Raw genomic sequence first — 12,223 nt, forward strand, 5'->3', positions numbered from 1 at the left:
GTTAATGACAAACATCACTAATATGAGGCATTCTCACTGCAGATTTGTCAAGTGATCATAGTGACTGAGATTGGTTAATGACAAACATCACTAATATCAGGCATTCTCACTGCATATTTGTCAACATGCATGAGAGCTACTCGCTAAACCTATGTTGTGATTACAAGCAGAACATTAGTCAACCCTTTAGCAGTGCATAGTGTCACAGGATAATTGTGCCGCTTTACAAGTTCGCAGCCAAAATGGCCGAGCCATATAATTGCTGAGTTATGTTTGCAGACTCCTTTGGAGGCACTGGTTTGACTCCCATTTCTGACAAGAACTGTATTCCTCTGCTGAGGATTAGAAGACAGCAAATAAATTGTTAATTATTGGAGAGTGGAAAGCTATCTGATCTCTGCCATTCATTGGCAATCTGCAGTGTTCAAAAACTTTGATGTCATGTTCAACTTTTTGCACATCTGTACAAGTTTGATGTGATTATTAGGTGCAACACACTAGATCAATCTAACATGGCAGTGCCATACACAAGATGGGTGTAATGTTGAGGTGTAAAGCAAGAGTAAACAGGTCATAACTGGGGAGAAACTCTTCCCATATGGCTGCACTTTTGAGGTTCCAATGTGTAATGGTGAGCACTCTGGACTTTGAATCCAGCGATCTGAGTTCAAATCTCGGTGGAACCTTATTCTCTTTAAAAATATACAGTTTGCAATAATCCTCCCCTATAATGTTAGTGATCATAGTGACTGAGATTTGTTAATGACAAACATCACTAATATGAGGCATTCTCACTGCAGATTTGTCAAGTGATCATAGTGACTGAGATTTGTTAATGACAAACATCACTAATATCAGGCATTCTCACTGCATATTTGTCAACATGCATGAGAGCTACTCGCTAAACCTATGTTGTGATTACAAGCAGAACATTAGTCAACCCTTTAGCAGTGCATAGTGTCGGAGGATAATTGTGCCGCTTTACAAGTTCGCAGCCAAAATGGCCGAGCCACATAATTGCTGAGTTATGTTTGCAGACTCCTTTGGAGGCACTGGTTTGACTCCCATTTCTGACAAGAACTGTATTCCTCTGCTGAGGATTAGAAGAGAGCAAACACATTTTTATTGATAGGAGAGGTGAAAGCAGTCTAATCTCTGGCATGCATTGGCAATCTGCATTGTTCAATAACGTTGATGTCAATGTGTCAAGTTCAACTTTTTGCACATCTGTACAAGTTTGATGTGATTATTAGGTGCAACACACTAGATCAATCTAATGTGGCAGTGCCATACACAAGATGGGTGTAATGTCGAGGTGTAAAGCAAGAGTAAACAGGTCATAACTGGGGAGAAACTCTTCCCATATGGCTGCACTTTTGAGGTTCCATGGTGTAATGGTGAGCACTCTGGACTTTGAATCCAGCGATCCGAGTTCAAATCTCGGTGGAACCTTATTCTCTTTAAAAATTTACAGTTGGCAATAATCCTCTCCTATAATGTTAGTGATCATAGTGACTGAGATTTGTTAATGACAAACATCACTAATATGAGGCATTCTCACTGCAGATTTGTCAAGTGATCATAGTGACTGAGATTGGTTAATGACAAACATCACTAATATCAGGCATTCTCACTGCATATTTGTCAACATGCATGAGAGCTACTCGCTAAACCTATGTTGTGATTACAAGCAGAACATTAGTCAACCCTTTAGCAGTGCATAGTGTCACAGGATAATTGTGCCGCTTTACAAGTTCGCAGCCAAAATGGCAGAGCCATATAATTGCTGAGTTATGTTTGCAGACTCCTTTGGAGGCACTGGTTTGACTCCCATTTCTGACAAGAACTGTATTCCTCTGCTGAGGATTAGAAGACAGCAAATAAATTGTTAATTATTGGAGAGTGGAAAGCTATCTGATCTCTGCCATTCATTGGCAATCTGCAGTGTTCAAAAACTTTGATGTCATGTTCAACTTTTTGCACATCTGTACAAGTTTGATGTGATTATTAGGTGCAACACACTAGATCAATCTAATGTGGCAGTGCCATACACAAGATGGGTGTAATGTCGAGGTGTAAAGCAAGAGTAAACAGGTCATGACTAGGGAGAAAGTCTTCCCATATGGCTGCACTCTTCAGGTTCCATGGTGTAATGGTGAGCAATCTGGACTCTGAATCCAGCGATCCGAGTTCAAATCTCGGTGGAACCTTATTCTCTTTAAAAGTTTACAGTTGGCAATAATCCTCTTCTATAATGTTAGTGATCATAGTGACTGACATTTGTTAAAGACAAACATCACTAATATCAGGCATTCTCACTGCAGATTTGTCAACATGCATGAGAGCTACTCGCTAAACCTATGGTTTGATTACAAGCAGAACTTTAGTCAACCCTTTAGCAGTGCATAGTGTTGGAGTATAATTGTGCTGCTTTACAAGTTCTCAGCCAAAATGGCCGAACCATATAATTGCTGACTTATGTTTGCAGACTCCTTTGGAGGCACTGGTTTGACTCCCATTTCTGACAAGAACTGTATTCCTCTGCTGAGGATTAGAAGACAGCAAATAAATTGTTAATTATTGGAGAGTGGAAAGCTATCTGATCTCTGCCATTCATTGGCAATCTGCAGTGTTCAAAAACGTTGATGTCATGTTCAACTTTTTGCACATCTGTACAAGTTTGATGTGATTAGTAGGTGCAACACACTAGATCAATCTAATGTGGCAGTGCCATACACAAGATGGGTGTAATGTCGAGGTGTAAAGCAAGAGTAAACAGGTCATAACTGGGGAGAAACTCTTCCCATATGGCTGCACTTTTGAGGTTCCATGGTGTAATGATGAGCACTCTGGACTTTGAATCCAGCGATCTGAGTTCAAATCTCGGTGGAACCTTATTCTCTTTAAAAATTTACAGTTGGCAATAATCCTCTCCTATAATGTTAGTGATCATAGTGACTGAGATTTGTTAATGACAAACATCACTAATATGAGGCATTCTCACTGCAGATTTGTCAAGTGATCATAGTGACTGAGATTTGCTAATGACAAACATCACTAATATCAGGCATTCTCACTGCATATTTGTCAACATGCATGAGAGCTACTCGCTAAACCTATGTTGTGATTACATGCAGAACATTAGTCAACCCTTTAGCAGTGCATAGTGTCACAGGATAATTGTGCCGCTTTACAAGTTCGCAGCCAAAATGGCCGAGCCATATAATTGCTGAGTTATGTTTGCAGACTCCTTTGGAGGCACTGGTTTGACTCCCATTTCTGACAAGAACTGTATTCCTCTGCTGAGGATTAGAAGAGAGCAAACAAATTTTTATTGATAGGAGAGGTGAAAGCAGTCTAATCTCTGGCATGCATTGGCAATCTGCATTGTTCAAAAACGTTGATGTCAATGTGTCACGTTCAACTTTTTGCACATCTGTACAAGTTTGATGTGATCATTAGGCGCAACACACTAGATCGATCTAATGTGGCAGTGCCATACACAAGATGGGTGTAATGTCGAGGTGTAAAGCAAGAGTAAACAGGTCATGACTAGGGAGAAAGTCTTCCCATATGGCTGCACTCTTCAGGTTCCATGGTGTAATGGTGAGCAATCTGGACTCTGAATCCAGCGATCCGAGTTCAAATCTCGGTGGAACCTTATTCTCTTTAAAAGTTTACAGTTGGCAATAATCCTCTTCTATAATGTTAGTGATCATAGTGACTGACATTTGTTAAAGACAAACATCACTAATATCAGGCATTCTCACTGCAGATTTGTCAACATGCATGAGAGCTACTCGCTAAACCTATGGTTTGATTACAAGCAGAACTTTAGTCAACCCTTTAGCAGTGCATAGTGTTGGAGTATAATTGTGCTGCTTTACAAGTTCTCAGCCAAAATGGCCGAGCCATATAATTGCTGACTTATGTTTGCAGACTCCTTTGGAGGCACTGGTTTGACTCCCATTTCTGACAAGAACTGTATTCCTCTGCTGAGGATTAGAAGACAGCAAATAAATTGTTAATTATTGGAGAGTGGAAAGCTATCTGATCTCTGCCATTCATTGGCAATCTGCAGTGTTCAAAAACTTTGATGTCATGTTCAACTTTTTGCACATCTGTACAAGTTTGATGTGATTAGTAGGTGCAACACACTAGATCAATCTAATGTGGCAGTGCCATACACAAGGGGTCCGTTCTTCGTACCTTGCTTAAAACATCCAAGATCAAATGACACATCCAAGATGATTTCATCCGGCTAATCATGATCCGGCTAATTGGGTTCTTCGAACACACCTGTTGTTTACGATTAGTATCACTGGATTGAGTTATCTGAGTCAACTGCGCGTTCATGCGTTTGTTTAAAAGGGGAAATGTGTCGATAGAAGAAACAATGATCAGCAACACTGCTATTGGCTGTTCAGCAAAGAGCACGCACAGTTTTTCTCCCAAGCAGAACACGAGCTTGGAAGGTTATGCCGAATTTGAGTCATTAATTAAAACACCTCAAAATCTGTTAAAGCCAGGAGAGAGGGCTGGCAAAAAGCAGCAGACAAATTAATGCGTAAATACTGTCCATGGTAGATGTTTCTATCACATTCTACAGCATGAATCTTTGCATTTTAATAATTTGATATTATTTGTTCTTTTATATCAGAGCCTCCACAGGACCCACTAGAACATGGGGACAAGTAAAAGTGAAATACAAGAATATTCTACAAAATGGTAGCCTTTAATTATTACACTTTATTTTAAAAAGGCACTTGTTATGTCAAGAGATCCAAATTTCAGTGTCATTCCTTAGACACGGGAAGTAAAGGACACGTGCAAACTGGGAATTTTAACAAAAAAAAATCTTTATCCATAAAAAATGAAAATTTTCCTTTTCCAAGTCATCCACAGTTTACACGGTAAAACTGTATTGCTCCGTGGCTAGATAATCCATCCATAGTTTTTTCTAATACAATATACGGCTCGACAGGAAGCAAACCTTTCAAAGTAAAACTAAACTTCACAATAAAATGGCCCGAACAACTCTTCTTACTGAATATGATAAAAATAAAAAGCAAACTATCAAACAAATAACTTAAATATTTTAGATTTATGGCTCCAACACCACTTTTTCCTCTTTAAAAGCCACTGGTAAATGATGTGTTTGTCTGTTTATAACAGCCACCAAGAAAAATCTCTCTACAATTACACTGTCGCGCTGCTCTAAAGGATCCTGTCTATTGCGCAATAGACCCTTTTCACATGACGTCACTCAACTTCCGTTTTGAAGCGGAGCAGGGTATCTTTACTTCCGGCTACATGCTTTTACATAGAAAATTCGGGAGGTGAAGAGGTGTTTCACTGATAATCAGCGCGATTTCATAAGGTAAGACTGAGACCACAATGTGTCGCATTGACTATCTTTATTTTCCTTAGTATTTGTAGCGATCATTGCTGTTACATAGATGCTTTGATCGGGACAGTAACATGAAGATCAAAGCTAACATGCAGCAGCTTGTTAGCTTACCTTACCAAACTTTTACCTATCAGTAATCAGCGTGATTTCATTAGGTAAGACTGAGAGCACAATATTAAACGTGTCTTATTGACTATCTTTATTTTCCTTAGTATTGGTAGCGATCATTGCTGTTATAAAGATGCTTTGATTGGGACAGTAACATGAAGATCAAAGCTAACATGGAGCAGCTTGTTAGCTTACTTTACCTGTCATTAATCTGATGTAGATGTTATAAAATGATTACTGTAGCTTTGCTATTATAGAAATAAATCTTGTTCACTGAGTGAAAAAAAGAGACATTTATCTGCTACATTGTTCCCTTTACTTGATTATGGTGACGTGTTATATATATATAATTGCAGTCACTGAATCAAAAAGATCTTATTCCATTTGAATCTTTTTTTTCATTCCTAAAAAAAAATACCGTGGGTCTATTGGACAGTACTTCTGTTTCTGAATTTTCTTCATAATATTATTTTGCACTTATATTAATGCACTTTTTTTTAGTTTTTGTGCAAAATACTGTATATTTTAAGTAGAAGCCTGAAATTGTTTTTATTATACTGTATTAGTAATGACATGTGCTGCTGACCTCTTAGTCAGATCAACCTTTAAAAAAGAGATCTTAATCTCAATGGGAGTTTATCTGGTTAAATAAAGGTTTTAAAAAGTATTATAGTTAATCTATTTTTTTCTCCCCTTGTGTCCATCTCTCAGCAGCATCATATCCACCAAGCATTGCACAATCACAGAGAAACCTCTACTGCAGTGTCCCACAGTGTTCGAACAACAAAAAAAACTTTCCATATCTCAGTGTTCATGACTTCCCGGCTGATGCTGAGACTGGAGCCCGTTGGGTGACGGCAATAAGAAGAGACGAGGGGCCAAATTTTAAAATCCTTCGTGGCAGCACTTACGCCTGCAGTCAGCACTTTTCTTCCGAGGACACCTATGTTTCTGCAAGTGGTCTTTAACAAATTAAACTCCATCTTTCTTTCTTAAAGATAATTGAGTTATAAGTTAATTTAGCTATTCCCAAGATAATTTCAGTGGCTCACCACGTAAAATTTTATTAGAGCTGTCAAAATCAATTTGTTAATGAAAGGAAATTAATCTGAGAAATTAATTAATTTCTGCACATACAAATGGTTTTTAAAAATACTCACCTGTACACTGTGATCGCACACTGTCTCTTTCTCCTGCATTGTTTACATTTCAATTGTTTACTGTTAAATCACTGCTGTAATTTACTGTAATTCTTAAGCTGTATGCAAACGGAATTTCGTTCTGTACGCACTCTGTGCATACATAATGACAAATAAAGTTGTCTAAATCTAATTTGTCCATGGATGAACCCAGAACCACACACAAGGGACTTAAAATGAAAGTCTTTATTGAAGGTTTGATGGGATGGAGGGTGATGTAACCAGCGAGGTAGAACTGCACGGGAACAGGGTGATGGTGTTGGCAGGAGCTGACGGCCCGGAGAGAGACTTCTTGGAACCAGGAACAGGCATCAGGGTCCACACCTCGGCAGAGAATTGACAGTTCAGGGGAGAACCCACCAGAGCTCGGCAGCAGGTTCTTCTGTAAGGCAGAGGGGAACCGAAGCAAGGCAGCAGGATAAACAGGACAGGTAAAAGGTAAAATTGACAGAGCTGCTATGAAGTATCTATGTAATAAATAACTAAAATATATGAAGTGTGATGTCTGAAGTTTTTTTAAATCCATGTTTTTTTGGTCAGTTCCTGAAAAATAACAGTATAGGACACAAGGGGTTTGCCCCGACAGCAGCATAATCCATAAATACTATAGTGAACTGATTATTAGTGTGCATGCAACATTATTGACAGCGTCTTTCTCAGTCTATGATGTCCTAAACTATCACAGTTTTAACAGGAATGGGCAGAATTATTTTATTAATTGAGGCTCCAGATCTACTGACGAGACTGAGAAACACACTGAACCCACAGAGGAATTTTGAGGGATACTGCAAAGTCTGCAACCTCAGTAAAATACTACACAAAAAAAAAACGGGAGGGAATGAGGCTCCTCATTTTTATTCATAGAGCTGTGACCAAGTGGCCAACAGCATTGACACTGTTCCAAAACAAAGTATGAAAAGGCTCAACATTATACATCAACTATGTCCCTGGTGTGACTCATTGACTAAAAGCTGTGAAACAGATAAGCTGATATAGCAATAAAGCTAGCGTAGCAATATAATGGAGAAATAGAAAACTAATAAATGACAAAAGTCCTGTTGGTAGCATAGCTACCATTATCCTAGCATCTATGCTAACAACAGAGCTAAGAAGACAAAGCTCTTACCTTCATAATCGAAAAGGTACTGTTCCACAAAGAACTTGTCATCTTTGTCGAGTTTGGAGGCTGGTGTGGCCGGAAGCTTTTGTACCAGTCTGTGCACGTCTCCCAAACGAAATTTGGGTAGATTGGTGAGGGACTGTGTGAATTCCCTATGTAAAAACACTGCTCGCGGAGAAAGCGGAAGTAAAGATACCCTGCTTCACCGCAGAACGGAAGTTGCATGACGTCACTGTGAAAAGGGTCTATACGCGATTAATTCGAAAAACTCTTCAAATTATTCTTGCACCTTCCGCAACAGTTTGCTGTCGTAAAAGTGGACATGGCTACGGCAGACTTCCCATCTCCTCCGCTTATACAGCCGTGATCTAATCTTGTTTACATGAAATAAGCCTGCTCTCGAGCAGGCTTAAGCTGGCGCACATGTTGCTATGACAACAAGTGCAGGATGTCTTTCGAAGAACCAAACGATCCAAGATCATGCCAAATCGTCAACAATGAAATCCTGCTAACTGAGTTAGCGACGTACGAAGAACGGACCCAAGATGGGTGTAATGTCGAGGTGTAAAGCAAGAGTAAACAGGTCATAACTGGGGAGAAACTCTTCCCATATGGCTGCACTTTTGAGGTTCCATGGTGTAATGGTGAGCACTCTGGACTTTGAATCCAGCGATCCGAGTTCAAATCTCGGTGGAACCTTATTCTCTTTAAAAATTTACAGTTGGCAATAATCCTCTCCTATAATGTTAGTGATCATAGTGACTGAGATTTGTTAATGACAAACATCACTAATATGAGGCATTCTCACTGCAGATTTGTCAAGTGATCATAGTGACTGAGATTGGTTAATGACAAACATCACTAATATCAGGCATTCTCACTGCATATTTGTCAACATGCATGAGAGCTACTCGCTAAACCTATGTTGTGATTACAAGCAGAACATTAGTCAACCCTTTAGCAGTGCATAGTGTCACAGGATAATTGTGCCGCTTTACAAGTTCGCAGCCAAAATGGCCGAGCCATATAATTGCTGAGTTATGTTTGCAGACTCCTTTGGAGGCACTGGTTTGACTCCCATTTCTGACAAGAACTGTATTCCTCTGCTGAGGATCAGAAGAGAGCAAACAAAATTTTATTGATAGGAGAGGTGAAAGCAGTCTAATCTCTGGCATGCATTGGCAATCTGCATTGTTCAAAAACGTTGATGTCAATGTGTCACGTTCAACTTTTTGCACATCTGTACAAGTTTGATGTGATCATTAGGCGCAACACACTAGATCGATCTAATGTGGCAGTGCCATACACAAGATGGGTGTAATGTCGAGGTGTAAAGCAAGAGTAAACAGGTCATGACTAGGGAGAAAGTCTTCCCATATGGCTGCACTCTTCAGGTTCCATGGTGTAATGGTGAGCACTCTGGACTCTGAGTCCAGCGATCCGAGTTCAAATCTCGGTGGAACCTTATTCTCTTTAAAAGTTTACAGTTGGCAATAATCCTCTTCTATAATGTTAGTGATCATAGTGACTGAGATTTGTTAATGACAAACATCACTATAATGACGCATTCTCACTGCAGATTTGTCAACATGAATGACAGCTCCTTGCTAAACCTATGGTGTGATTACAAGCAGAAAATTAGTCAACCCTTTAGCAGTGCATAGTGTTGGAGGATAATTGTGCCGCTTTACAAGTTCGCAGCCAAAATGGCCGAGCCATATAATTGCTGAGTTATGTTTGCAGACTCCTTTGGAGGCACTGGTTTGACTCCCATTTCTGACAAGAACTGTATTCCTCTGCTGAGGATTAGAAGACAGCAAATAAATTGTTAATTATTGGAGAGTGGAAAGCTATCTGATCTCTGCCATTCATTGGCAATCTGCAGTGTTCAAAAACTTTGATGTCATGTTCAACTTTTTGCACATCTGTACAAGTTTGATGTGATTATTAGGTGCAACACACTAGATCAATCTAATGTGGCAGTGCCATACACAAGATGGGTGTAATGTCGAGGTGTAAAGCAAGAGTAAACAGGTCATAACTGGGGAGAAACTCTTCCCATATGGCTGCACTTTTGAGGTTCCATGGTGTAATGGTGAGCACTCTGGACTTTGAATCCAGCGATCTGAGTTCAAATCTCGGTGGAACCTTATTCTCTTTAAAAATTTACAGTTGGCAATAATCCTCTCCTATAATGTTAGTGATCATAGTGACTGAGATTTGTTAATGACAAACATCACTAATAAGAGGCATTCTCACTGCAGATTTGTCAAGTGATCATAGTGACTGAGATTTGCTAATGACAAACATCACTAATATCAGGCATTCTCACTGCATATTTGTCAACATGCATGAGAGCTACTCGCTAAACCTATGTTGTGATTACAAGCAGAACATTAGTCAACCCTTTAGCAGTGCATAGTGTCACAGGATAATTGTGCCGCTTTACAAGTTCGCAGCCAAAATGGCCGAGCCATATAATTGCTGAGTTATGTTTGCAGACTCCTTTGGAGGCACTGGTTTGACTCCCATTTCTGACAAGAACTGTATTCCTCTGCTGAGGATTAGAAGAGAGCAAACAAATTTTTATTGATAGGAGAGGTGAAAGCAGTCTAATCTCTGGCATGCATTGGCAATCTGCATTGTTCAAAAACGTTGATGTCAATGTGTCACGTTCAACTTTTTGCACATCTGTACAAGTTTGATGTGATCATTAGGCGCAACACACTAGATCGATCTAATGTGGCAGTGCCATACACAAGATGGGTGTAATGTCGAGGTGTAAAGCAAGAGTAAACAGGTCATGACTGGGGAGAAAGTCTTCCCATGTGGCGTCACTTTTGAGGTTCCATGGTGTAATGGTGAGCACTCTGGACTCTGAATCCAGCGATCTGAGTTCAAATCTCGGTGGAACCTTATCCTCTTAAAAAGTTTGCGGTTTGCAATAATTCCTTCCTTTAATGTTAGTGATCATAGTGACTGAGATTTGTTAGTGACAAACATCACTAATATCAAGCATTCTCACTGCATATTTGTCAACATGCATGAGAGCTACTCGCTAAACCTATGTTGTGATTACAAGCAATACATTAGTCAACCCTTTAGCAGTGCATAGTGTCAGAGGATAATTGTACTGCTTTGCAAGTTTGCAGTCAAAATGGCCGAGCCATATAATTGCTGAGTTATGTTTGCAGACTCCTTTGGAGGCACTGGTTTGACTCCCATTTCTGACAAGAACTGTATTCCTCTGCTGAGGATTAGAAGACAGCAAATAAATTGTTAATGATTGGAGAGTGGAAAGCTATCTGATATCTGCCATTCATTGGCATTCTGCAGTGTTCAAAAACTTTGATGTCATGTTCAACTTTTTGCACATAGGTACAAGGTTGATGTGAATATTAGGCGCAACACACTAGATCGATCTAATGTCGCAGTGCCATACACAAGATGAGTGTACTGTCAAGGTTGTAAAGCAAGAGTAAACAGGTCATGACTGGGGAGAAACTCTTCCCATATGGCTGCTCTTTTGAGGTTCCATGGTGTAATGGTGAGCACTCTGGACTCTGAATCTTGCGATCTGAGTTCAAATCTCAGTGGAACCTTATTCTCTTAAAAAGTTTGCAGTTGGCAATAATCCTCTTGTTTAATGTTAGTGACAGTCTCTAAAATGTTTAGACTTTGACTGAATTACTCAATTGGATATATGCCAATTCTGATTCAGATGGTAAGAAACACCTTCTCATAATGTGTTTTTTTAAAGTGGTAAAATGAATATTACTAACAGCATTATTTTTAAACACATTGTCTATGGCCTTTTAACCAAGAAAATTACCAACTTTCAGTATACTGTGTACAGTGCTGCTCAGGATCCATCAGCACATTTTACAACAGTGCATATACCGATATCTTCAGAATCTGAATCTGTCTTATTTGCCAGGTATGTGTACACATACAAGGAATTTGACACTGGATTGTAATGCTCACAATGTGCTTACATATACAACAATACAACGACACAATAATGCAGTGATAAAAAAACAAAGTCTGCAGTATAGAAAACACACATGAACACACTCTATACAAGACGACAGATTAAGACATAATGCAATGATGCAATAATCAGAGTGCAAAGGATGCAGTAGTAAATATTTCCATTGCTTTTATTATTATGTACATGTCGGAGGTGGAAGTTATGTACAGATGCACATACACATACAATCATACATATAGTGAGATGATTGCAGAGAATAAAAATGCTGAAATAAATGAGTATTATATGCAGTGTTTTGGATGTGAGGTAGTTGGATTTGGTATACGGTATATACACAATATGAACAGTAAAGATGAACAACACTGAAACAGAGAATAATGTTCAAATAAGTGGTA

At 39.2% G+C, this 12,223-nt stretch overlaps 7 non-coding genes across 7 annotated transcripts; all 7 read left to right on the forward strand.

Moving 5' to 3' along the window:
• Positions 1-1,380: 1,380 nt before the first annotated feature.
• trnaq-uug lies at positions 1,381-1,452 on the forward strand. Its single transcript has one exon. It is a non-coding gene; the product is annotated as a tRNA-Gln (tRNA).
• A 1,371-nt stretch (positions 1,453-2,823) lies between these two features.
• Positions 2,824-2,895, forward strand: trnaq-uug. The gene has a single exon. It is a non-coding gene; the product is annotated as a tRNA-Gln (tRNA).
• Positions 2,896-3,589: 694 nt separating this feature from the next.
• On the forward strand, positions 3,590-3,661 carry trnaq-cug. The gene has a single exon. It is a non-coding gene; the product is annotated as a tRNA-Gln (tRNA).
• Positions 3,662-8,464: 4,803 nt separating this feature from the next.
• Positions 8,465-8,536, forward strand: trnaq-uug. Its single transcript has one exon. It is a non-coding gene; the product is annotated as a tRNA-Gln (tRNA).
• Positions 8,537-9,230: 694 nt separating this feature from the next.
• On the forward strand, positions 9,231-9,302 carry trnaq-cug. Its single transcript has one exon. It is a non-coding gene; the product is annotated as a tRNA-Gln (tRNA).
• Positions 9,303-9,915: 613 nt separating this feature from the next.
• trnaq-uug lies at positions 9,916-9,987 on the forward strand. The gene has a single exon. It is a non-coding gene; the product is annotated as a tRNA-Gln (tRNA).
• Positions 9,988-10,681: 694 nt separating this feature from the next.
• On the forward strand, positions 10,682-10,753 carry trnaq-cug. The gene has a single exon. It is a non-coding gene; the product is annotated as a tRNA-Gln (tRNA).
• Positions 10,754-12,223: the final 1,470 nt, after the last annotated feature.

The sequence above is a fragment of the Fundulus heteroclitus genome, unplaced genomic scaffold (genome assembly GCF_011125445.2).
Source record: "Fundulus heteroclitus isolate FHET01 unplaced genomic scaffold, MU-UCD_Fhet_4.1 scaffold_128, whole genome shotgun sequence".
Taxonomy (NCBI): Eukaryota; Metazoa; Chordata; class Actinopteri; order Cyprinodontiformes; family Fundulidae; genus Fundulus; species Fundulus heteroclitus.